Consider the following 27,940-nt stretch of genomic DNA (forward strand, 5'->3'; position numbering starts at 1 on the left):
GTCTTTCTGGCCTGTGGACACTGCGAGTCCCCTTAGGAGTAGGATGAAGAGCTCTCAGAGATGCTTGAGCAGTCATGATGTCATTTGTTTTATATTTAAAAGGATCTTTCTATCACCTGTATTATCATGGTTTGGATTTATATCCCCTGAGGCTCATAGGTGTGGGGCTTGGTCTCAGTGCATCTGGTTGGTGTTCAGTGGGGCTTCTGGAGGATGATTGGGTTGATTCATTGACGGGCTCGATACCATTTTTAGGAGGTAGTGGAAAACTTAGGAGGTAGCGACTCATGGAAGGAAGCAAATCATGGGCTCATGCCTGGGAGACTGTGTGTCGCTCCCCCGCCCCCTCCCTGCCTTCCCATTCCATTACTGGAAGTCTGAGTGCAGCAGCTTTACTTTACCGTGACTTTCTGACATGGTGTTCTGCCTTAGTGCACACATGGAGGCAATAGAACCAATGAGGGTCTGAAACCTTTAAAGTCAAGAGCTAAAGTAAATCTTTTCCCTTAAAAGTTTTTTTCAGGTATTCGGTCACAGCAACAGAAAGCTAACTGACACATATGCAGAATATATTCTGGGATGTTAACGTAGTAAAAGAGATTGTAGTTGGATTATTAAAATAATTCAGGCAAAAGATGACAGTGGCTTGGTATGGTTAGCAGAAGAGGTATTAAAAATGTTGATAGCCAGGATGTATTTATTTTTGTCTCTTTTAAAAACAGCTTTGTTTAAGTATAACTTACATACCACAAAATTCATTTTAAATATGGAATAATGTTTTCAGCATATTTACAGAGCTGTGCAATCATCTTCAAAATTCAGTGCTAGAATACCTTCCTCACTCCCAAAAGTCCCTATTTGTATTTGCATTTACTTCCTGATCCCAGTTTCAGGCCATGGCAAGCAGTAATCTACTTTTACACATTTGCTTTTGCTAAATATTTTATATAAAATGAATCACTTAGTATTGCATTTTTCAAGACCATCCTTGTTGTATCATGTGGTCTATTCTACATAGTAGCTTATTCTACATAGTAGTCTATTCCTTTTTGTTTTTCAATAGTATTCCATTGCAGAAACATACCACATTCATTTAGCAATTGATGGACATTTGAGTTGCATTCATGCACAAATCTTTATGGGGGCATACATTTTCACATTTTGTGGGTGGACACCTAGAGGTGGAATGGCTGAATCTTACTGTTAAGAAGTTCCAAAACTGTTTTCTAAAATGACTGCACCAGTTACATTACCATTGAACAATGTACAAGGGTTCAGATTTCTACACATGCTTACCAAAACCAGTGAAAAAGAATCCATACAAAGACTCATGGATGGCTTGCCATGGCAAATATAAAAAGGCAGAACTTATAATGGGAATTTTCTTAGGAGTTGGTAGGTTTGGTGGTAAGAGAGGAAGCTTGCTTCTGATTGATCTTATTCATTTAAGGTAGTCAACTGAGAGCAAAAATAAAGATAAAAAGATATTGCTAGTTTGAAAGAATAGAAAAAAGCAAGCAATCAAAATCTAGAGTATCAAAGTGCTGTTGAACTTGAGACATGTGGTGACACTAAAGGAGAAAGAGAGGGGCAAAGGAGTTTCAAGTACACAAGAATCATGTTGGGACATAAAATCTAAGCTGGAACAGAAGTAATGAGGACATTAAGGCTAATGATCAGAGGGGTGGTCAAGTCAGTGTGCTTGAGGCCATAGTGGAATTGAAAAACCATTGGATCAGGGAACTAGAAGGAATGGGTGCAGAGGCATGGCATGCTGGTTGGATGACAGATTCATGATTCACAGTGTGCTGGTTGTGTGAGAGTCTGTGTGAGGGAGATGGGAAAAATCTTGTCCATGCTAAAAAAAGAGACACAGTCCACATGGGTCTTGAAATCATCAAGAACTATAGCAATAATGATTATAAAGACAAAGGCTTAATAACATTTTTCAATAAGGAAGGTTAGAATCCATTCATTGAAGAGAGAGTTTCGAGCATGAAGATTATCTGGTAGTTGTGTGTCATGATCTTATCCTCAAAGCCTTGCTGTGGGAAGGTCCAGGCCCACAGTGTATGAAGTGCAGGAGACGAAAATGTCTATCTGGTGCCTGATATAGACCAGTCACTTTAAGACTGTCAGGACTTTCTTCATGATCAGCAGGAAAGATAAAGTCTTATCTCAAAACCTGTAATCCCAACATCTGGGAAGCTGAGGCAGAAGCATCCATAGCTCAAACCTCATTTTGGCAATTTAGAGACTTAGAAAGGTCTTGTGTCAAACAAAAATGAAAACTGATTGGGGATGTAGCTCAGTAAGATAGCCCTGGGTTCAATTCTCAGTATGATACGTACACATATGACTACGTAATTAAAATGTTTTCATACATACTTATGATTACAATAGTAAACCTAGAAAACACACAAAATTTAAAAACATGCATACAAACACACAAAGCAAAATTCACCTATAATTTTCCCACATTAGATATTATACACTTGTTACTATTTCTGCCTTATCTTCCTTTTATGCTACTATTAGTTCTTGAAAATAGAATTGAGATTGTAAGTACAGCAGATGCTCCTTATGGGCAGGGATTTGCCCCAGACTCCCAGTTGGTGCCTGAAACTGAGAATAGTATGAAACCTGTCTGGAATCACCGAGATGCAGCAGCAGTTGACCTGAAAACCAAAAGCACTCCAAAGGGGACAAGGGGTTAGAGATGTACACAAGTGGACACACTGGACAGAGGAGTGATTCACGCTCTGGTTAGGATAGAGCTGGATGGTGTGAGATTTCATCACATTACTCAGAATGGTACATAGTTTAAAATTTATGAATTGTTTATTTTTGGAATTTTCCATTTACTATCTTCAGACCACAGCTGACTGTGAGAAGCAGAAAGTGAAGTTGTAGATAAAAAGCGCATTACTATAATTTTTGTCCTCTTCTAAAATATTACATTTCATAACTAGAGATTTCTTTAATCTTATCAGTGATTTATTTGATGGGAAAAAGACAAAATACAGCAAAACTGTATTATATATAATATACAGCAACTGTAGCTGCTGATTTGTTTTTCTTTGAAGCAAGTCTTTCAGAGACTGACCCCTTCCTCATCTATAGCTACAAGAAAAAGAAAAGTGATAAAACAAACAAAAATATGACCTGACATTTTAAACTTCTGTCCTGCCCCTGTGTAATGGAAGCCCTATGCTTCCAATACCAGGGAGTAAGTGGTCAGTTGCTATGATGGGTAGGTCCCATCATGCCTCTGAGATTTTGGGAAGAGGGAGAAATCATAAATGTGCTCAATAATTTTGATTTCAGTGAGATTTTTATCTCCACCCAGAAGATGCCTGCAAAATGATTTATGGGTAAATTGCAACTGGGCTGTCCACTGCCAATGCTAGGAGAATTGAGAAAAAGGGAATTTATGAAAGCTGCCTATTTCGAAGATGTTGTTCACCATATATTTTTAAGAGTAGGTCATTTCTACTATTTCCTTCCATCAGCAAGCCTCTGCCTTCCACATGGCAGGATCTCTTCACGCAGGAAATTAGTTAACCAGTCAACTCAATTTTGGCAGGAAATCCAGGCACCTGAATCTGATGGGATAAAAATACATTAATGCAATTGCTCAACAACAACGAACATATATTTATTTTTGAAAATAGCTGACTGTCTACCGAGGCTAATGGGTTATACAAATAAAGGTACTTTATTTGTGCACACTGATTTCTGGAATGCTCATGTCCTCCCATCCTTTTTGATTTTGTTATCATAACGTCTCTTCTTTTATACTTAGATTGTAAATGAAAATGTCAAATAAAGCATCACGGGGAAAATTGTTCATCTGGCTCAGGTGGAGTTGAGGCAAATGGGAAGTGAGCAATGTGACAGGCATAGCCGGCTGCTGGTCTGCGATTTATTGCCCAATTCTGCAACTCAGATCTGATTGGGTCAAGTTTGTATCAAGTTCACTTTGAAATAGGAGCGTGTCCAGACTGATGCTGCTTTCCTTGGGGTGTGCAGCCTCCCCTACACGCTGCTTCTCTCCAGCCATGCACGCTGAAGCTGAAGTCGTATGCAGAGCAGGACTGATACCTGGCCTTGAGGACAGTGTATCTCCTGCTCCTTCCCCAACCCAGCAGCACATACAGTTGAGTCTGTTATTTCCTGATTTGTCACTAGTACACACAGAGCAGGTGTACTAGCTCACTAATAATTTTATAGTCCACTAGTAAAACCATGCATGAGACCACTTTCTCTGTTTTTCAGATCTCAACTGAACATTAATTTAATGTCATTTTACCAGAAATCGACCATGTATTCTCTCACTACCATTCTTATCTGGAGGGAGGTCTAAGTTTTAGGAGATACGAATAAAGAAAGATCCATCCAGACCTTGGTTCACATGGACAACCACAAGTCACCATTCTGGCCTCCCTGAATTGTGTCCACGGAACGCAGCTTCTGTGCTATGAGGTTGTCCTATGGCTTTTGTAACCCACTGGAGTGGGGTAGGGGGTTCTGAAATTTTGATTAGAGGTCTAAAACCACCACTTTTACAGTGCTATCCTGTTCAGAAGAGAGATCTTCCAGCTCACCCCAACATCCAACTCTTGTTCATGTCTCATATCCTGAGTAAAGCTTCTCTCCCTGACTCTAAAACCACTTGGCTCTCTTTTGCCTTTAGTTTTGTAGCACTCCTCTAGCATGTGTTATGCAGAGATTGTCTTGTTTGGCTAGTGATTCATTTGATAGATAGTCCTGTTGGAAATGTTGATCCAATTCCAAATCCGATAAAGACATGAAAAAGGAAACTAAAAAAATAAACAGAAATTCATTTCTTCTCAAGATGTTGATTGGGAAACAACATCTAGGAAAATGATTAATGGATAAAGCCAAGTAATGGATTACTCTAGCATCTCTTTGCTGTGACTCATGGCAAGTTCAGCTCAGTCGGTCAAAATCTGATATATTTCTACAAATTGGTGCTGTATGCAGCTCCAGAGATGTAGGAAGAACAAGCCTTGGTCATGAGCTCCCATTTAAAATGAGGAATCTTACCAAAAAGAAAGCAAATGTTTTTCTTAGGTAGTTAATAAGGAGGAATCTAAAGCAGATTGTTTTTACAAATCTTTTTTGAAGTGCTAAGTCTCACTACTATTTGGATAGGTTTTGCATAATGTCCACATATGTAGCTATCTGAATTGAGACATTCTAAAAGCCAAAGAAGGCATTATTAATAATTATGCTGTGACATTAGGAGATATAAATCTGAAAGTAGGTGTGATTTTCTGGGTCCAAGATATTTCCCTAGTGCCTCAGTATTCAGAGGTGGGTCTTTGGGAAGGTAATTGGTTCACGAAGGCACTGTATTCATGACTGGATTTATTCATTGGTGAGTTTAGTAACTGAATGTGTTGTTAGGTGGTGGGTCTGGCAGGGAGAGAAAGGTCAGCAAGGAGTGACCTGGGAGGCTCCATTCTTGTCCCCAGCTCCTCTCTTCTCTCTCTACCTCTTGGATGCTATGGTGTAAGCAGCTGTCCTTTACCATACCTTGCCACCATGCTGTTTTGCCTCAGAGCTCACTGATCATAGACCAATCCCACTGAAGCCATGAGGCAGAATAAACCTCTCCCCATTCAAGATTTAGGTGCTGGGTGTTTTGTTCCTGTGAGAAGAAAGTAACCAATTCAGCAGGGCTACCTTAATCTTGCAGAATTGACTACTGGAATGAAAAGAATTTAAATTCTCACTTAAACTTCTGAAAGTGCTCCTTAGTGGGATATTAACCCTCAGGTGCCTCAGCAATAGATTTGCCTCTTCCTTGACATCAGAATAAAACAGTCTCCCTAGAGTAATTCCACAAACTCCTTTGTTCTCTTCAGAGCTCACTTTTTTTTTTTTGCAAATTCTCTGAACTGGGACTTACTGCTCCCTGATCTTGAGTTATCACTGTGTTTATTTGCTTTTGGGTTAGCAGAGAAAGAATTTTAAAAAGATAGTGAAAATTAGATGTAAAGGAGGCAGTGTTAGTTGGGTGAGGCACTGTGAGTGATACTAATGTTTAAATAAGAATCTAGGTCACTTCCTTGCAGACTATTTTAATAACATTACGTGTTACTCCTTCTATAAAATGAATCTATGCATTTATTGTAGGCAATTTGGAAAATGTAAAAAAAATGCAGGAGAAAATGGAAATCATCTGGAAGCACCTTGAGAGAAGATATATAAAAACATCTGGTAATATATAAAAAATAGTGGTATATTTCCATTCATGCATTTCAGATAGAGATTAAATCATACACATAATTTTCTTCCTTTTTATACCAAATATTACACTACTTTAACTGTGTGCTATTCAGTAATAATGCTACCTATTTCTTATGGTTGCTGAAATGGATCACGTAATTTAACCCACATGACAGTTTCACGAGGTAGGTATTTTTATTAATCCATTTTACAGAAGAGAAACTGGCCAAAGAAAAATTAGGGAGAGAAGCTGTCCAAGGTTTCACCACAATTAGAGGCAGATCTTGGGGTAAAGTGAGGTCTAAGGAATACTCGGACTTAGTATGCAAGCATGCGCTGTGCTGTATCTGTATCTGCTTGCTTTCAGTTACAAAAACTGGCCACATCATGCTTTGTACTTGGAAGTTTAACAGGGAATGCAAGGCTGATGCAGCCTCTGAATAAGCCCCCTCATTGAGGGAGCAGGGTCAGGAGACACACATATGGTTGTGACACTTCTGCTGCTTCCTGGGGCATCTGGGTGCTGCTGGAAAAACTCGCAATCAGCAATGTGCTGATATCCATTCACCTGGGTGGATCTCCCAGACACAGCGTCTCATTCTTGTCTTCCACCTTGTAAAAGTTCATGATACTATTCAAATTTACGTAAATTATTCCTTGATAATATCCAAACAAACATTCGCGCTCAGAGAATCTGAAGAATGTGGTTTGCAGGAGTGTAGCTTTTCTAGTACAGGGGAAATCTTAGGTCAGGCTGGAAAACTGAGCATCCATGGATCGCCCTAAACCCACAGGTTTTAAAACAGATCATATGTTACTTGGCTTTCTCCACACTTGCACACTTAGGCTACTTCTGGGCCTGTGGGCATACATACTACCTGGCTCTCATCCCCGTCTGCCTGTATCTGAAGCACACATCCCATGCCCTTGCAAGCCCAAAAGCTGTCCAAGGGTCTCCTGCTCTTCAGTTTCCGGCCCCTCACGGATACTGGCTCTCTGCACAGCCACGTGGGGGCAGCACATCCTTGCTGTCACTGCAGCTGGCACCCACAGGTGATGCGAGCTTGTCTTTCAGGCTCAGTGTCCTTATCCCCTAAAACTGCAGAACTTCAGGTAGCCAAAGTATGTCTCCACCTGATAGTGTTAAACCCAGCCAAGCCTCTGCATCTTCCGCTTCTTCCCCGAGCACTGGACAGTTCTCAGGCCTCTGCATCTCCTTTATGGAGACTGGTTCCTTGGCTTTGTGGGAAACCCTCTTTCCTTTGAGGCAGACCTTCCAAAGGAGTGGAGGGAAGAGGTCCTTTGCTGCTTACCATTCCCTCATCTCCCAGCCCTGGTTGTCCAGCTTTTTGTTTCTATCCAAACAAAGAAAGAGAAGATAGCAGGGTTGATTAGTATGTGAAGTTTGCTTCACAGCTTTTCAATGAAAACCAACCCATGCTAAAGGCTTCCAAGTAACTGCCAACAAGATTATTTCATGACACCTGTGCTCATGCTCCCAAACCTTAGGTTTGGAAGTGTTGCACATATCTAGTGCTATGGTGAAAAACTTCAGGTGTAACTTTGTCCACATTCTTTTCTTAGAGTAGGGGTCTAAAAAATAAAATTACTCTATAACAGAGAATAAACATTTTTAAGGTTGTACTTCATATTGGCAAATTGCTTCCAAGAGATCATACCAATTCAGTAACAATTCCCATATGTGTACCTTGGCTCACTGGATTTTCTACTGTATGGTATTTTAAACTTACCTATCCAAATATTTTATACATATCATATGCATTGTATATAACATAACATGCATACAAATATATATATATGTAATGTTTGTGTATATATGCATATGTGTAATCTATTCTATCACCAAACTATTTTGCTTATCATAATAAAATGATCCATGTCTCAATCATCTTTCCTATCTACTATCTACCTATTATCTATGCCTATCTATATATCTATCTATCTATTTACCTATCTATCATCTATCTATCTTTGGGACTAAAGAACACTGCACCTTCTGGAAATGTGAACAAAGCAACACTCCCAACACACTAGTTTACTCAGTTTTAATTGTGATGATTACAACTGCTCATTGCATGCTTGTTCTTCCAGAGACTGAAGAGGGTATATCAATACTGAGTGGATTTGGTGGTGATGACCAAAAATCCACAATAATGGTGATTTAAATGTGCTTTTCTTCTTTTTCCCCAGCAACAAAACCAGGAATCAGGCCATGTGATACATGGAATCCAAGCTTTTTCCACTCCCCATTCCCAAGTTTGTAGATTCCACTGGCAGAAGGAGAGAAAGGCGTTTTTCTCTCACCCTTACAAGACAGTCATTTTGGTAAGCTTAGCTGAAGAAAGGGTAGAAAATGCAAAATTTAGTTCAATGATCATTTTTCAGCTACTAATGAGAGGAGGTAATTAAGGAGCAGATAGAAAAACAAAAAGCAGAAGTGCCTGTTCTGGGGGGCATGGAATTATAATACATAATATCTTTCTTAAATTATTCATAGTCAATTTTATTCCCTGGATTGAATTCTTTAAATAGTAAACACAATGTTGTAGATAACAGTCCTCCTTTCCCTCCTTTTAAAAAATTATAGTCTGCTTTCCTTTTGACATAGATTATAATTACAGAGATACTTCAAATTCATTTTAGACTTCACATGGTTGTAACTTCTCATGCTTTGCTTTCTGTCCCAGTCCATCCTCTGTCTGACTATTAGTAGATCAAATACAGTTGTTGAGCTGTGAGCCTGGAAGTTTGCTTCACAGCTTTTCCTTGATGAAAGAGAAATGAAAATTACTAAAACTGCAGGAAACAAAGAAAGAGACTGAGAGAGAAGGAAAGATGGTGGGCTCCTATGATAAGTGTCTCAGTTATAGCAAATACACCCACCATCATCTGAGCTACAGAACCCAATTTGGACATCACAGGACAATTTAATGAAAAGACCTCTGCAGACCAAGAGATGCTTACAACGGTAGGATTTCATTGTGACATTATGTATCTCAGACATCTCATCAAGTTCACAATAAGTAATAAGTTATATCAAAATAAATTCCTAAGTTACTGGCCAATCAAGCACAGACTGATGCAGGCTTTATGGATTAGCATCTGTAAGGAATGGACAGGTGTTAGATCACTGGAGTTTTGAGTACTCGTTTATCATCCATGATTAACTGGTTAATGGTTTTTATGCTACTCAGTTTGTTGGGTCAAATTTCCTAATTTAATTTCATAGCCTTATTTACAGCTTTCTTACCTTTCTCTGAGCCACACAGACATGCATGTGCCTTATTCAAGAAATATCTTCTAGATGAAGCAATCCATATACAGTTGATACTCAGTTCACAAATAGTTATTGATTGATGGCCTTTGTCTGAAGATTGTATTATAGTACACCTTAAAGAAATCTATATACTACTTCACATGGAAGATGGCTATAAAAACAAACCAAAACAAAAACAAAGAAAGAGAAGATAGCAGGGTTGATTAGGATGTGAAGAAATTGGAAGTTGTGTTTGTTGTTGGTTGGGAAGAAAACTGGTGAAGCCTTTATAGGAAACCTATTGACAGTTCTTCAAGGAGCTAAACAGAATTATCATATGACCAAGCAACTCCACTATGAAGTAGAATTGGAAACAAGATTCATGCAATAAGCCACACACACGAGGGCAAACACTGTCTGAATCCACTTATATAGAAAATCTAAAATAAGCAAGTTCACAGAATCAGAAAGTAGATTAGAGGCTACTTGGGGCTGAAGGAAGGGGAACTGGAGAGTTATTAGGTAATGTGTATAGTTTCTGTTTGGGGTAATGGGAAAGTTATAAGATACTGCTGATGGTTACATCACATTTTCAATTTGACTAATCCTGCTGAATTCTACCTATAAAGTGGGTACAGTTCCACATTTGTTATGTATGTTTTGTCACAACAAAATAATTTACTTTGTTTTTCACATTTAAATGGCTTTACATTTTACAGTTTGCAAAGGACTGTCATAATAACTCTGTTGATCCTCATAGCTCCAATCTGCTCATGTCTGCCCCACCTGCTTCAGTGATGATAGACCAGGGCTTTAGAGATTACAACTGCACAGATGGCATTTGTATCTGAGTGCTTTGACTCCTTGCTCAAGGTTTGAATGCTGATTGTTTTAAGAATCTCAGAGTCAGATGATCCACAGATGCCCTGAGTTGTTGCTGTGGCCTTTTAGTTTCTGGTTGTGACAGGCTTCCCTACTACCCCTCCTTGGGGCATCTAAACATCTGGTTGCACTCTAACTAAGGTTATGTGAATTTGGTCCAAACAGGCCTGGAAAGAGATTCAGAGTTAAGATGTTCTATTCAAGAAGATAAAAGACACCCAAATAGATGCTTAAAAAATCAAGTATTTATATAGAATGAATCTGATGATTCCCAAAGCTGGGGGGAAAAGTCAATCAGTCAGGGAAATCAGGGTATAAGACACTCGAGGAATTGCCCATCAGGGTTGGTGTCATTAAGAGTCATTGGGAACTAATTCCACCTCATTTAATCATCGCAACAATGGCCAGGAACTGTTGGTTCACATTTTAAAGATGAGAAAAAGCTGAGTGCTTGACTACACTGCAATCACACAGTCAGAGGGAATCAAGTCGAATCAAGGGAATCAAAGGACTAGGTGTCAGTCCTTTAAGTCAGCACGGTTTCCATTATGCTGTAGCTGACTGCATCCAAGAGAGAGTGTCCACTGTCCTCTAAATGCCACACAAATGATGGCTGTTACTATTCTAAGTTCCAGATGGGGGCTGGGGCAGTCAGGGGCAGTGAGGGAATGCCACCTGGATAAGAAGCGCCCTTTCATAGCTTATGCCACTCAAACTGGCATAAATAAGACATAGCTGAAGATTAAATGTTCTGAACATGATTAGCCCATTATGTTTCTTGCCACCTACTGCCAGAATTCTGTCCTGTTTACATTTCCCCATCAAGTTCTCTTAATCAAGTTTCTAAAACATTCATGGAAAGTTGCCTTTTTTTCTGACCACACCTTTGGGAGGAAATACTGGTGTATTTTGGGAAGAAAACCAATTTTCAATCTAGAGTTCAAGTCATTGAGAAAATATAGCTTTGCCATCCCAACTCCTGCCTTGGATGACCAACTAGTCCCACTGTGCCCAGAACATTCCAGTTGGAAAACCCCATGTCCTCCCTTTAACCCCGGGCAAACTGGGTGTTTGCTGTTTTACTGTAACCCTAATCTCTTTCTTCAGTTTTCCTCTCTGAATTCATAATTCTTCCATCTCTATATGTAGATTTGCAAATTTGCTCGAATTGAGTGGGAGCCTTGATAATAGCAAATAGACCTAGGCCAAGGGAGCTGAGGTTTTGGGGGCTCTCTCAGCTTGGTCAGGATTGTGTCCACGGGAAAGATTTGTTTTTCTGCCTGAGGGCTAAGAATCAGATCTCACAAAGATATTATGAAGTTTACAGTACATCTGACAAAAGCTGGTAGATGGACAGCATTTGCTCCACAGGACAGACAGAATCCTCATAAAAGTGGAGGGCAGGTTTGAGGGGCAGGGTGGGGCTTCCTAGGGGTGAAAGAGTGGGCTGGTCGGGTGGTCAGGGGTGAGAGGAGATTTTGGTGCCTCTCATTCTGGCCAGGAGGGCAATTGGGACTAGCTCCAGGGAAAATTCTTAATGTTTGCAGAGTAGAACATTCTAGTAAAGCCAGAAGGGAGCAATTACACACAAGGTCAGTCCGTCTGTGAAGCAAGGTAATTGAGAAGATTCAGCACGAACCAGTTTGTCCTTCACTCCGTTGGCACAGTGGGTTTGATGACTTTGGCGGGCGGTGACCCTGTCCACCTCAGCGGGGCAGGGAGGCGCCTGGCCAGCAAAAAGAGCCGCCGTGTTCCCTTAGGCAGAAGATGAGCTGTCCATGGTTAGGTGCCTTTTGGTCATGTCACAGGGGATTTCGGGTGTCCGCTTTGCTGTTCCAGGGCGTGACTATCTGTCGCTCAGGAGGGAGGGCCACCTGGCAGCAGTTCAGCCTTCGCTCTCTGGCAGCGAGTTTCAGGATGCAGAAGGTGAACGCTGTGCGAGTGCCTGCTCCGGATTTACATAAGCGACAAAAGCAGCCGCGGTGGCCGCTGCAGTGCGCAGTTCCTCGGGGAGCCGCAGTGCTGTCAGCTGCAAAGCTGGGACCCAGGGCCCTGGGGCCACGTTCAGGGCGGGGACGGAGTAGCCGGGGAAGCTGCCTTATGGGGCGTATGACAGTGGGTGGGGTGGGGTTGCTGGCCAGACAAGGAGAGAGGAACTGAGAGAGGTCCTGGAGGGGGAAAGATTAAAGCAGCGGCCCCAGCAACTGATTCCTTCTCTTCATAGTTTCTTTCCCCTTTGCTCAATCCCCTCCTTCCTATCCTCCAATATCTCAGCCCGCCTCTACTCCCAAGCCAGTCACTGCTGCCTCCTCCAGCACCTGGTAAATAGTAGCTCTGCGGTGGGTGGTTGGGTGGGGATGCTCTGTTGGAGCCCCGGTGTTTGGGGATCCCAGGATCTCAGCAGGGGTGGGCACCTCTGGGCTGCACCGGTCTGTCCACCAAAGCGAAGCAGGCAGTTGAAATCTCCCTTTGAACCTTGTCTGGTTGCAGAACTGGGCTAGCTCCTCTGGGGCATATTTCTGTTCTCTGGGGCTTTCACCATAATGGCCAGAAAGAGGACCAGGCCCAGAGAAATAAAGCATTCAGAGAGAGAGACATTGTTTTGTACAAGTTTAAGTACAGTACCTAAGACCTCTTTCTCAATAGCTGATTGTCTGCTTTGAAGGAACAAGAAGTAGGTTATTTTATCTGATCTCTGCAAATTCAATGGAGTTTTCAATAAGGCAAAGGCTATAGTTCCCAGCGTTTAGCCTACATCAATATGGTCCATCCTTGTTCTGATCTGGGGAAGAGTTTAAACACCTTTCAAAGCAGACAAATGTGGTGAGAGATATTGTCTCTGCCACTTCTGTGCCTTATGATATTGGGCAAAAAGCCTTCATTTACCTTCTGTTTTTTTTTAATCTGTGAAATACGTTTTTCCCCTTTTGCTATTTTTAAGAAAATAGAAACTAAAATTGATATAATGAATGATTATTAATATGACATACTAGGTGTCAATATTAAGTCAAAAATTTATGCTAACGTACAATTTTTCAACAACGTAAAATCATGACGCACATGCAAATGTAACATGAATAAATGTCAAAAAAATTACTAACCCATTAATTAACTAGAGAATGAGTAAGATGCTAAAATAACTTCAAATGAGAGTTTTGAAGAATAACACATACACACACAGGAACACATACACGCTCTATAGCATAAATGAGCATAATGTTTATAATCAATTTTTTTTAACTAGCATGGAAGTTAATCAACTCTCCACCACACAGTAATTAATTTTCCTTTTGATAGAAAAGAATTATTTGCTTTACTATTCATTTTCTGAAATTTCTATTCCTCCAGAGTTGTAAAATGAATTGATGATTATTTGGTCACAGTCTAAGGTCTGTAGCCTATGAAATCAGATAATATCAGAATGTGTACAAGTCCACGTCTACTCCATCATGGGAAAGGGGCCTGAGAAATTCCCCAGTAATTAAAAATAAATCAGAAGACCAGATACCTATGGAGTTGGAGACAATAGCTTTCAAAAGTAAGAGATTATAAATATTGAGGCAGATCTGCATGTGTAATGTCTCCTTATCAAACACCTTACATTTTTAGTATTGAGATTATGATAGGAGGTATTGGTAGAGGACATTGAAGTGACAGCTGGTACCTCTGTGGCCTGGAAAGAGAAACCAAGCCTTTGGCCTCCAGAGCTGAGGTAGGAAACCTTAGGGGAAAAAGGGCTTCAGATCCAGAGAGGTTGGCCAGTGTTAAGCCATGTCACAGCTACAAAACACGATGGCTTTCTCTGACTTTTTTCTATCTTCCCCAGGGTAGCCCATCAGGAGCCCCAAGTCACATGTATATTAACACATTCAGTCTCCATCACGAGGGAACAGACAATGATGTGACTGTATACTGATTTGCAAATAATCACAGCCAATAGAGATGCTGAAAATGAGCATGATTAGGACTCTGGAAAGTTTTATCCAGGATTTTAACTCTCTAATCATGCCTAGGTGCCCTGAAATCACAAATACTTTGGGTGTCATCCTAGTATGGGTGTGATGACAGCCAGAAAGCCAAAACTCTTCCTTTTGTCCCTCTTTTGGAGATGAGACCAGCCAGTGTCTCAAAGTCACCCCAAGGAGAAAGGGAGGTGAAGGAGGGCCAGGTGAAAGAATGAAGGGATCATCATATTCCTCTAACTCCCCTGAGTTTGGGGGAATCCTGGAGAAGTGAGGGAAAACATAATGGAATAAATCAAACCTGATTTATTCTGGGACAGGCAAGGCGATCTCCCTTCCTTGCCTGGTTTGTGTAATTAGATATAATTAATGGAAAGCAATTGGAGAGGGAGATCAGAGCCCATTTTCAGTTGTTATTATCCAAAGACAGCCATCAAAATGCAGATGAGATATCTCAGTCTCAACCATGGAGAGGAATGGGCTTCTTGCAAACAAAGGGGAAAATAGCAAGTGGATGCTTATTGTGGCTTCTGGGTTGGTGGAGAGGAACAGCTAAACTTAGCACCACTGGTGTGGAGGGGAGCAGAGGCTGTGAGCTTTCTGGGGACAACTACAAACAGCCTGAGATCCACTCAGGCAGCTGCTGCAGCCCAGGCCTGTAGTGGCTGTCTGGGGTGATGGTATGGACGAGGCTGGCTGGCTGGCTGACCCACCTTTTCTTCTTGTATTGACTATCTGCCTTCTGCCAGGAAAGGATAAATGCTGCTCTAACGCTACCTCTCTGGTCACTGGAGGGAAGCAGGGGGCTCAGGAGTCTGTTCTCTTCATGCCTTTACCAGATCCTGAATCAGGGTGAGTAACTAAGTGATTTTCCCCCAAGTACACCAGTCCATGGGGGTTTGAAACCAGAAAGGAACTGCAGGGCATCATAGTTTGGCAGCATAAGAGACACACGCTCATTCTGACCTTCAGTCTCAATAACTGGAGCCTTGTCATCAAGCTGAGCAAAGATCTGGGGCAGCATGGGACAGAATTAGCAACAGCCCACCAGTAGATAGGAACCTAGCTGTGGAGGGCAGGGCTGGATGTCATCCCAGTGGAGAACGCTGATCTGACTCAGGCAGACAGATGCCTCCTCAGGCTCCATGGATTCTTTTTTTTTTTTTTTTTAACATAAGCAGAAGAATGACTGCTAACACATCCGTGGAACAAATAAATCAACCTTGGATGAAATTGCCCACTCCTTCCCTGACAGGAATAATCAATGAACCCTGGGCTGCAGCAGCTGCCTGAGTGTGTCTCAGGCTGTTTTCAGTTGTCCCCAGAGAGCCCATAGCCCCTCCTCCTCTCCATGCCAGGGTTGCTAAATTTAGCTCCCCTAGCATGTGCATAGCCTATATTTAGAGCCTAAAAGTCAGAGTTCAGCATACATTTCACCAAGCCATCAGTCATCACTGCATCAGGGTGACGCATATAGAAAAATCCTTCTATGAGATTCGCTGGGTGGCTCTCCACCAGGGAAGGAAGCCGTGGTCAGAGAAAGGAATTCCCCGGGCCAGAGGGGTGTTCCCCTCCCCTGGATGTGCTAGAAAGGCCTGAGAGCACCAGGCCCCGAGCCAGAAGCCAAGTGTGGCATGGCTCCAGAGGGCACAGGGAGACAAGAGGGAGGCAGAAGGACTCAGGGAGTGGACAGCAGGCCCTGTGACACTCAGGCAGTCCCAATAGACATCACAGGCAACTGAATGTGGCACCCCTTAAGTGTTGCTTTCGGATGAGAGACTGCCTTAAGCCCCCTTGAATGAATCAGGAGCCACTCCAAGGCACCAATATTTCTTCCGCTATTCTGCAGCGGGTTCCCCATGAAACCTTAATGTGCAGACAGATGACCTGGGCTGTGTTAAAATAGAGGTTCTCACTTGGTATTTCTGGGGTGGGCCTCAGTCTTGCATTTCTAACATGCTCCCAGGAGCTTTCTTGATGCAGGCAGAAGTTTGTGATTGTGTAGCAGTGACTATGTGGTGATGAGCTGTCTTCTGTCGTAGCCTGCAAAGATGCCAAATGCATTGGTCTCATGTGCCAATCAACACACAGCACTCAAAAAATAAATTTAATACATGAATAAAGGGATATGATCCCTAGGAAGGGCTTCTAGACTCTTCTATTTTTGTTCATATCAATAGCAAGAATTAAAATGTATAGCACATCATTCATAAAGCATTGGAAAATTATTCAATCTTGATAACCACCTTTTGAAGTATTTATTATGATTGTTATTATTTTGAAATAGTTTTAATAGGAAAAGAAGATCCTGGAAGGACTTACACTATTTACTTAAAATCATTCACTTTTCCAGAAAGTCAAAACTCAAAGTTAGGTCTTCTGACTCACAAGCCCAGAAAGAAGTCTGACAATGGGAATGCCCTTGGCTAGGGGTGGAAGGATGTGACTCTTCCCAGGGCATAGCTGGAGAATGCAGCTACCGGCATCCTCTTGGGGGCCTCAACAGAGGCTGAAAAGAGCCCAGGTCTGTAGCAGTGTCCATGGGGGCACTGATCCTTGTTGACCTCAAGGAGATCAAGGCTGGGGTAGGATAAGGCAGCAAGAAGGTTGCTTAGAGAGAGAGAGAGAGAGAGAGAGAGAGAGAGAGAGAGAGAGAGAGAGAAAAGGGGGAGGGAGAGCTTGTACCAGGATACCCAGATACCCAGTTGGTAGTAATGTCAGGTGGTGTCTTTGGGGATGGGCATGTAAGTTCATGAGTGAAGGTGCTGATGCATGGGTATTGGGAAGGAAGAAATGGCCAGTCTCCTACAATCCACTCCACTACTGCTGTCACAATGGCAGGTCAAGGATGCTATACTATGATGAGCACAGGGCTAGGAAGGCTTGTATTCATGGGTTTCAGTTTGGGTCCTGAGCTGTTACCGTCTCTCACTGCAACACCCCCTTTCACTGCAATAAACAGTGCTACCCCATCAGGGAGGGGCACCTGAGCTTCCTTCTCCCAAGAGGGAAACAGTTAAATGAGTTATTCAGGACACTATTCAAAGCTCAGTGACCCTTGTTTAGGATACTGGTCCAATGACAACCAAGAATGGGGAAGGACAAATGCACTATGGAATTAAGGAGATGGCTATTGTGGTGGGCAGAAGGCTCATTAATGAGTAATGGCACAAAGAAAAGAAACTTGCAGTGTTATGAAGGCAGATAAATAACAGTCACAAGAGGTCTTATTTTAGAATACTGAGAATGTTGGAGAGCTATGGGGGTAGGGGATTTCTGAGAATAACAGAGATGGTGAAATTTCTTACCCTTGATGTTTTCCTGGAGCACAGGACTGAAGTAAGTTTCATCACTGTCAGACCACACAGTGGTGACAGTTAAATGTGCATTGGAGGCAGCTGTGGCACAGGTGCAGGCCAGATGTGTGTCAGAGCCTCAGAAAATGCAGGAACCTCAGTGTCACCTGGCATCAGGCGACCAGTGGTGCTGGCTTGAACCTGTTCTTAAGAGCTAATTGTTGGCCGCGCCTAGACATTGGTGTGCAGAGGAGGAGCTGGGCGGATCTGGGGTGCCTGCATCGGCCTCTCCGTGTGTTTGGAGGACTGTGGATGTCTCTGCAAGCAGGGAGGGACCGCAAGTTCCTGAGGCACCACGGCCTGTGGTGAGTGCTCAGCACACTCTGCCCAAATCTCAGACTGTTCCGGACCCTCCAGGCTTCCGGGTGCAGTGAAGTGGAGTGGTGGGTTTGAGACCTCTACATCCGCCTCCCCATCTCGGCTGTACTTGGAGAACTGCCGAGCTTCTGACGGGTGGGCGGGCCTCACTATCCCCGGAGCCCAGCCTGTTTCACTGCCTCGCCTAGAGATCGGTGTGCAGAGGAGGGGCTGGGTGGATCTGGGGTGCCTGCATTGGCCTCTCCGTGTGTCTGGAGGACTGTGGATATCTCTGCAAGCAGGGAGGGATTGCAGGTTCCTGAGGCACCGTGGCCTGTGGTGAGTACCCTAACCAGGGTGCAATTGTAGAGCTGTGGAGCTTCCAAGGGGCAGGTGGGCACACAGTGTCCCCGAGGCCCAGTTTGTCTGGAACTGTGGAGTTCTGAGCAGGCAGAGGAGGGCCATTGGTTCTGCAGGCCCAGTGGCTTGGGGTAGCGTGGTGCCAGAGTCTCAGTAGCTGCAAACATAGAAGGGGATTTTCAACAGATCCTGAGGAAGCTTTCAAATAACACTTGAAACACAGAAATATAGGAAAATGACAAAACAAAAGACCAAATTACAACCTCAAACCTCCAGCCCATCTCAAGAAACCCTAGGAGCAATGTATATAGAAGAAAATATATGCCATCCGCCTCAAATATCGGACACAATAGCTACTGAAATTGACAAGCAATACAGGAAGCTTTAAAGAAATTCAAACTCGAAATAATCTCCCAGATAAAAGAAGAAATGATAAAAGAAATGAAAGAGATTCTAAATATATCTAAAGAAAACACAGATAAAAAATTGGAGGAACTAAACAAAAAGATAGAGTCCCTAGACGAGCAATATAAGAAACAAACAGAATACATAATGCAGATGCACAGAGATATACAGGAAATAAAAAACTCCACTGAAAGTTGTAAAAACCGCCTTAATGAAAATGAAGATAGAATTTCAGACCTTGAAGACAGGATTGCAGCTAGTGAACAGGAAAGGAAAGATCTTTTAAAAATAACAAGGAATCAGGAAACAACAATTCAACAACTGCAAGACGATGCAAAGAAGAATAACATAAGAATGATAGGGATTAATGAAAAAGAAGGAGACAACATAAAGGATGTCAAGAGGATATTTAGAGAAGTAATAGCTGAAAATTTCCCAAGCATGAGATCAGAAACTGACATCAGGATCAGTGAAGCATATAGAACTCCAAATAGTCATAACCAAAATAAAACTACACCCAGACATATAATAATCACCATCCCAGAAATCCAACACAAGAATAGATTATTAAAAGCTGTCAGAGAGAAAAGACAGATCACTTATAAAGGAAAACCTATCAGAATCACAGCAGACTTCTCAGCACAAATAATAAAGTCAAGAAGAGCATGGAGTGAGGTATTCCAGATCCTAAAGCAAAATGATTTCCAACCTAGACTGATATATCCTACAAAACTATCATTCAAAATTGATGGTGAAATACGATACTTCCATGACAAAGAACAGCTGAAGAACTTCATGAACACCAAACCAACCCTGCAAAAAAATATTGAAAGACAATTTAGATACACAAAGGAAAAAACCACGAAGCAAAGCAAACAATTAAACAGAACAGAAAGATAAAGATGCAACAGCAGAGAGATAACATTCCTACAATAAACCAGCATTTAACAGTAATAACCATTAATGTAAATGGTCTCAATGCACCAATCAAAAGAAACAGACTAGCAGAATGGATCAAGAAACAAAATCCAACCAAATGCTGTTTACAGGAAACCCATCTAACCCAGAAGGATACTCACAGACTGAAAATCAAAGGATGGAAAACAATTCTTCATGCAGCAGGAATCCAAAAAAAGGGAGGAGTAGCCATTCTGTTTGCAGACAATGTGAACTTTAAACCAACAATGACCATAAAGGACAAAGAAGGTCACTACATACTCGTAAGGGGAAAACTCCAAGAGGAAGAGATAACTATCTTAAATATATATGCCCCAAACTCCAGAGCACCCAGTTATATAAAACAATTATTAACAGAAATGAAAACTCAAATTATCAGTAACACAATTGTAACAGGAGACCTTAATACGCCACTGACACCAAGGGACAGATCAACCAGACAGAAAATGAGCAAAGAAATAACAGAACTGAATCACACCTGTGAACACATGGGTTTGATAGACATATATAGAATGTTCCACCCAACAACATCAGAATACACATTCTTCTCAGCAGTACATGGATCATTTTCTAAAATAGACCATATATTAGCTCACAGAACATATTTAAACAAATGCAAAAGAGTTGAAATCATCCCTTGCATGTTATTGGATCATAGCGCTCTGAAATTAGAAATTAATGATAAAAGATACTGCAAAAATCCCACAAACACATGGAAACTGAATAACACACTCTTGAGTAATCAGTGGGTCACAGAAGAAATCAAAGAAGAAATTAAACAATACCTAAAAGAAAATGAAAATGCAGATACAACTTACCGGAATCTGTGGGATGCAATGAAAGCCGTCCTGAGAGGAAAATTTATTGCACTGAGTTCCCACATCAGGAAAACATAACGAATACAAATAACTTGATGCTACACCTCAAACATCTAGAAAATGAAGAGCAAGTCAAGCCCAAAGCCAAAGGAAGAGAGGGAATTATAAAAATCAGAGCAGAAATCAATGCAATAGAGACTAAGAAAACAATCCAAAGAACCAACGAATCAAAGAGTTGGTTCTTTGAAAGAATAAATAAAATCTATAAGCCCCTAGCCAACCTTATTTAAAAAAGGGAAGAAAAAGCTCAAATTCATGCAATAAGAAATGAAAAAGGTGAAATCACTACAGACCCAATAGAAATACAGAAGATCATCAACACCTATTTTGAAAACCTCTACTCTCAAAAGTTTGATAACACAGAAGAAATAGACAGATTCTTAGAAGCATATGAAGTACCAAAGCTAGATCAAGAGGATGTAAAACTGTTGAATAACCCAATCTCTGTTAATGAAATTGAAAATGTAATTAAGTCCTTACCCACCAAGAAGAGCCCAGGCCCAGATGGATTCACTGCAGAATTCTACAAGAAATACAAAGAAGACCTAATGCCGACACTCCTCAAACTATTCAATGAAATTGAAAGGGAAGCAATCCTCCCTAAGTCATTCCTGGAAGCAAATATTACTCTAGTACCAAAACCTGAGAAAGACCCAACTATAAAAGAGAACTATAGACCGATCTCCCTAATGAACACAGATGCAAAAATCCTCAATAAAATATTGGCAAATAGGATCCAGAAAATCATCAAGAAGATTATACACCATGACCAAGTGGGATTCATCCCAGGAATGCAAGGATGGTTCAATATACGCAAATCAATAAATGTAATCCACCATATCAATAAAGCCAAAAATAAGAATCACATGATCATTTCTATAGATGCAGAAAAAGCCTTCGATAAGGTCCAACATTTATTCATGATAAGAACTTTACGGAAAATTGGAATAGATGGTTTTTACCTCAATATAATAAAGGCCATTTATGACAAACCAACAGCCAGCATCATACTAAATGGCCAAAAATTGAAAGCCTTTACTTTAAAATCGGGCACAAGACAAGGATGTCCTTTATCACCACTCCTATTTAATATAGTACTGGAAGTACTAGCCAGAGCAATTAGGCAAAAAAGAGAAATAAAAGGGGTAAAGATAGGAAAAGAAGAAGTTAAATTATCATTGTTTGCAGATGACATGATACTCTACATAGAAGACCCCCTAAACTCCATTGAAAGACTCTTAGATACAATAAATAAATTCAGTAATGTGGCTGGATACAAAATCAATACTCAGAAATCAATAGCATTCCTATACACGAACAACAAAATCACAGAGAGGGAAATAAGAGAAACTGGACTATTCACATTAGCAAGCAAAAAAATGAAATATTTAGGAATTACTCTTACGAAAGAAGTGAAAGACTTATACAGTGAAAATTATAATACACTGAAAAAGGAAATTGAGGATGATCTCAGAAAATGGAAAGACATCCCTTGCTCATGGATAGGAAGAACAAACATTGTGAAGATGGCCATTCTCCCAAAACTGTTATACAGATTCAATACAATCCCAATAGAAATACCATCAACATACCTTATAGATCTAGAGAAATCACTCCTAAATTTCATCTGGAACCAGAAGAGACCTAGAATCGCAAAGGCAATTCTAAGCAGCAAAGCCAAAGCAGGAGGCATCACAATCCCTGACTTGAAGTTATACTACAAAGCAACAGTAGTAAAATCAACATGGTATTGGAATCAAAACAGAGCCGAAGATGAATGGAATAGATTAGAAGATACAACCACAACTACAAACACACTCAACCACCTTATCTTTGATAAAGAGCCAAGCAGGTTCATTGGAAGAATGAGAGTCTCTTTAATAAATGGTGCTGGAAAAACTGGTTCTCCATTTGCGGAAAACTAAAGCTAGACCCATGTCTATCACCATGTACTAAATTAAAATCTAAATGGGTCAAAGATCTAAATATTAAAACAGAAACACTAAATCTATTGGAAGACAAATTGGGTAGAAACCTTGGAGACATAGGAGTAGGTAGAGAATTCATGAACAGGACTCAAACCGCACAGGAAATACTTCCCAGAATCAATAACTGGGACCACTTCTTTTTAAAGAGTTTCTGCATGTCAAAAGAAATCTCCAGCATAGTGAAAAGAAAACCCACAAACTGGGAAAATATTTTAGTGAACTCTCTCTCAGACAAGGGACTCTTGTCTAAAACATGTAAAGAATTAAAAAAACTCAGACCTCCAAAATTCAAAGATCCAATCCAAAAATGGGCATCTGAGATGAATACGCAATTCTCAGATGAAGAAATGCAAATGGCAAATAGATACATGAAAAAATGTTCATCATCATTGGTCATTAGAGAAATGCAAATTAAAACCACACTGAGATACCATCTCACTCCTGAAAGAATGGCCAGGGTCAAGAAAACCAACAACAACAAATGCTGGAGAGACTGTGGGGAAAAAGGAACTCTCCTGCACTGTTGGTGGGATTGTAGACTGGTACAACCTTTGTGGAGGTCAGTCTGGAGATTTCTCAAAAAGTTGGGATTGGAAATCCCATTTATTCCAGCTATTCCACTTCTAGGCATATTCCCAGAAGAACTGAAAGCGTCATACCACAGTGATATATGTGCACCTATGTTTATAGCAGCACAATTTGTAATCGCCAGATCTTGGAACAACCCAAGTGTCCATCAACTGAGGAATGGATAAAAAAGTTGTGGTATTTCTATACAATGGAGTATTATTCAGGTATAAAGAAGGGTCACATTGAGATATTTATCAATATATGGGCGCAGCTTGAGACCACACTCATAAGTGAAATAAATCAATCTCGCATGTGTGAATACCAAATAGTTTCCCTAATGTAAGTAATGACTCAAATATATAAAAATATGTGGTAATCATGATTCCCCATTATGTGGCCTTGAAGCCTTATAAAGTTTTCACTTATTAATTGGAAAGGCTTTATTCTGGGCTTCTTGATATGGAAATATTTGAAGCTATAGTATATGAAGTTTTATCCAAATATTTCAAGGAAAAAGATAGACACTATGGTAACTACTATTAAGTTGGGTTATTTGGTGGTGAAGCGCTAGATTGCTGAAACAGTCATGCTTTTGACCTGTATTGTTATATTGTTATGTCCTGTTTTATCTCAATCTCTCCTTTATTCTTTAAAAAAATTATTTAGTTATCTTTTATGTTTGTTTTAATTAAGGGGAAAATTTAAAAAAATTAGCAGGATATATAATAGTAACTCTTTTTGATTTCCTATTAACTTGTTTTGAAGTCCTGTAATACTCCCACGATCTTGTTTTGACTGATTAGACTCTGTTCCATTCTGTATGATAGTATCAAGTTTGAGGGTATAGGCAACTACTTTGAAGGCAATAAGATTCACTAAGATGCCCATTCTGGTTTGACTATTGTCTCCTTTGGAAGTCCTGTAATGTTTACAATGCCTAGGTTTTATTGGTCTTGTTCTCTACTGTTTTGTCCAACTTTATAATATCTAATGAGATAGACAATTCTTTTTAAGGAAACAAGAGACATCGTTGATAACCATTGTTGATAACCTTGTACTCTGTTTTACATCATGAGCTATGTCTATCCTTGGTTTTGACTGACAGCTTTGTTTTGCCATATTTGACTTTATTCTCTCCCCCCCAAAAAGTAATAAGAACTAAGGAGTAATAAAATCCAAAATGTGTAAATTTTGTTGTAAAAAAGAGAGGGGAAAAAAAAGAGCTCTAATGGATATAACAGCAAGTGTGTTTAGGGGTGTTAAATAGCTGACTATATTAATGTCTTTGGATCATTGAACACAGCTCTTTGCAGTCTCTCTGTTTGAATGTCCACTTTGTAATCTTTGATACTGTGATTTGAGCAACTATTTCTAAGATGATAATATGTAATCTATTAACAGGTGATTTCTTACTGGGGTTTTTTTTTTTTTGTAGTTCTGTATTACGTGTATCCTTACACCGCTTTGTTTTGTTTTGTATTTTTCTTTTTCCTTTTAAATAAAAAAAAGAGCTAATTGTTAAATATATGTGACAAAGATTCTTTGCATAGTCAGACATTTTGTTCCTGTTTTCAGGGATTTTGAGGGGCATTATTAGGGACTGAATACAAAACTTCTGCACTAAGCTATGTCCCCAAACTTAGTTTTCTTTACATTTTGAAACAGGATCTACCTAAGTTACAAACTTGGCCAGGCTGGGCTTAAATTTTTTGTCCACCTGCTTCAGCCTCCCAGAGTGCTGAGATTACAGGCCTAGTCAGATTTCATTTGTTTAGTCAGGTTTCTGAACCTACCTTTCTGCCTACATAAATTTTGTAAAAATTGAGTTTTTAAAAAAAGTCCTACTAAATCAGTTTAGTTCAATATCAGTTTCCCCCAGTATCCAGTCAGGTTCCTCATCCTGTACCCTTTGGGTCATGTCTGATCACCTGGCCAGTCTTTTGCTACAATCTTGCTAAGTCAGTCTGTCCCACTCCCCGATCTCTTTACTTAGTAATTTTCCACTGCTGACCTCAGCCTGATTCAAGGCTAAAGTACCCACTTGTCCCTGCACTATTCTGATTGAGCTCCATCCTCTTCCACTGCAGGACATCACTGCAGTAGCTCCTGTACTATGATGGTCTTACATAAAGTTGCTTTGCTATTCTTTAGAAAGTATCACTATTTTCTTTAATGATTGTGGGCTGCTTGCTAAACACTTGGTGGTTTGAAATAGGATGATGACTGTGAAAATTGGTAAACGTGATAAAGTAGGGTTTCTCCCCTATCCACATACCCAGATAACTGGTTGTAATATATACTTTTTAGCATACTGGTGCCCAGAAAGCCCTGAGGAGTAGGGAGAATTTGAAATGGACCTTGAAAATTGGGAAAAGAAACATCTTGCATTTCTGAACCAGAGGTCAATAGAAAATAGAAGGTTAAATTTTTTAGTTCTTGAACCTTAAAACTAACCACTCTGTGTTAAATAAAAGTAAGTGAAAAGTTCCTGTGAGTGAGATATTTTGATCTGAGTAAGAATTTTTATTTTTATTTCCAAATGGAAAAAAAGAATTGTCTGAGAAAAATTTTAACATAAAGATACATTACCTGTATACCATTGCAGCATCCATGGAATTCTAACACGTAACTTTTGAGCATCTATAACCTGGTTAATTATAAGATTTCTAGTGCCTTCTCAATTGTCAGAGCAAGATTACTTTCTGCCTCTTGTTGTTTGATTTTTATTTATTGTGTCATATTATGATTCTTTGTAAAGTGTGTATAATTATATTTTTCCTTTTTAAGATAAAATTTTGCTAAGCTCATATACTGCATTATTCAAACATAGCAAACAACATAGCATAGGCATGGAGAATATTCTAGGTTGTGTTGTATCAGGTTGTGGTATCTAATACCACCAATGCATTTTCCTTTTTAAGTCCACAGTGTAATTGAGCCTTTAGCCTTATCATTCTTTATCCCTGAACAAGTCTTTGGATCATATTCTGTCTTCCAAACAGCAATTTTAACAATATGAATTGTTGAATGAAGAATAATTATAACAGTATTATATCAAGACAAACTATTCTGCAACTAACACAAAAACAAAATTTCTAAAGGCATACAGCAAATTCAGAATTCTGCTTTGAGGAATAATTAGGAGTTAGAGAAGGGAGTAAGAGAGAGTTCCAGTAAATGAGGCAACATTTGGTGATGTTGTTGTACGATGAAGCACTCACTGTTGTGTTAATTGTAGTACAAATAAATTTCAATAAGATCCAGTTGGCTTAAAATAAGACAGGATAAGATCAGAGTCAGACAGTAGTCACATCATTCAGAGTCTCCCTGGGAGCCTGAACTTTTTACCAGGAGAGCTCTAGGACCTTGCAAAGGATTGGAATGATAGAAGTAGTAACATTGTGGGTATGGAAGGGAAGAGGCTCACACAGGAAGCTGCATTCAGGGAGCAAAGGAAGTGATCCCTGATTGCAGAGATTCTGCACTGTTGCCAGAAGGACCTAGGATTCTGTTGAAGAGATTTTAAGGAGGAAGAATTTTGGGATCTCAGTGACTGATATGAGGATTGAGACATGAAAATGAATAAAAAGATTCAAAGGTTTCAGGGCCCACTGACTGAACAGAAAGTGTACCATTTGCCAAGATAGGGAATGTAAGAGACTTTGACCAGATGTAATCACCATGCTGAGGTAAACTTACAAACTGCTTAGAATTCCTTAAGTTCCTTATTAACTTGTAATATTTCAGTAATAACATAGCTCCAGCTCCCTGCTCTCATGATGGTTAGTTATAGGTATATACTACTCCCAGGTATAAGTCAAACAACATAAGACTGAGAACAATTAATATAAATCTATGTAATTGTAAAGAGCTCCATGGCAGTCAGATGTGTTCAGCTGATGCTCACCTGAATTGCACTGTTATATTGTCTCTTTTCATACCAGCTAGGGTATTTGTGAGCTCTTATTTCTCAATATAAAATTATTATTTTATTGATTAATTTTTCATAATAGCAATGCAAACAGATGACACTACTATTTCTAATAGAATGAACCCAGTAAAATTCAATTTTGAGCCCTTGGGCTTTTGTAGATTGTCATTTTGTGAACACTGACATTCCTCGTTTTAATGGAAACTCCGTATCTAGTTAGAATATGTGTACCACAGCCATAATAGAGATTTTTTTAAAAAGACACTATCCATCCAGAATTGATGTAATGTCTATTTTAATGTAACAGTATTTGTTTGAAAATTGATACTGACTTTAAAATGTATTGCTTTACTTAATGAACGTGAACAATATTAGTAAAACTTGCAAATCATCTAGATCTCTATTTAGTAGAGATCTATTGGGTTTTTATTCTACTATCTCTCATCTAAAGCTTATCATCATTTGCACCAATTTTTTTTATCACTTTTGCCTTATTAGAATACATGTTTTTCCTCCAGTTTGAAGCTGTCATTTTCAACTGAATCTACAAATTCTCATCCTATTCTGTTTCAATTCAGACATACAATAATCTGTTTTACTTTGGCTCCAACCTTTTCCTTTTTAGTAACTAAGTTTAATAACTGTTCCACCTATGCAAAACTCCCCTGTCAGACCCAAACCACCTTCATGTGTAATCTTGTTTTTTTTTCTATTTGGAGCCATTTTACTTGAACTAGTAGTCTGTACTCACTGTCAACATTTTATTGCATCTATTTAATTTTTCAATCCTTAAGATTTCTGTTCCCAATATTTCCCTGA

General features: G+C 40.0%; 1 long non-coding RNA gene across 3 annotated transcripts in view; it reads left to right on the plus strand.

Annotated features, from left to right (window-relative positions):
- LOC106027412 (uncharacterized) overlaps positions 1–27,940 on the plus strand; it is a 35,201-nt gene that overhangs the window by 4,235 nt on the left and 3,026 nt on the right. The window contains exons 1-2 of one of the 3 annotated variants that reach the window (XR_002790905.2): positions 12,603–12,738; positions 15,129–15,231. The exons of the other annotated variants lie outside the window; for them this stretch is intronic. This is a non-coding gene — a long non-coding RNA (uncharacterized LOC106027412). Of the gene's footprint in view, positions 1–12,602; positions 12,739–15,128; positions 15,232–27,940 lie in introns of those variants that run through there. 3 annotated transcript variants of the gene reach the window in all.

The sequence above is a fragment of the Cavia porcellus genome, unplaced genomic scaffold (assembly GCF_034190915.1).
Source record: "Cavia porcellus strain 051 isolate PalLab524CR breed Dunkin Hartley unplaced genomic scaffold, mCavPor4.1 scaffold_7, whole genome shotgun sequence".
Lineage (NCBI taxonomy): Eukaryota > Metazoa > Chordata > Mammalia > Rodentia > Caviidae > Cavia > Cavia porcellus.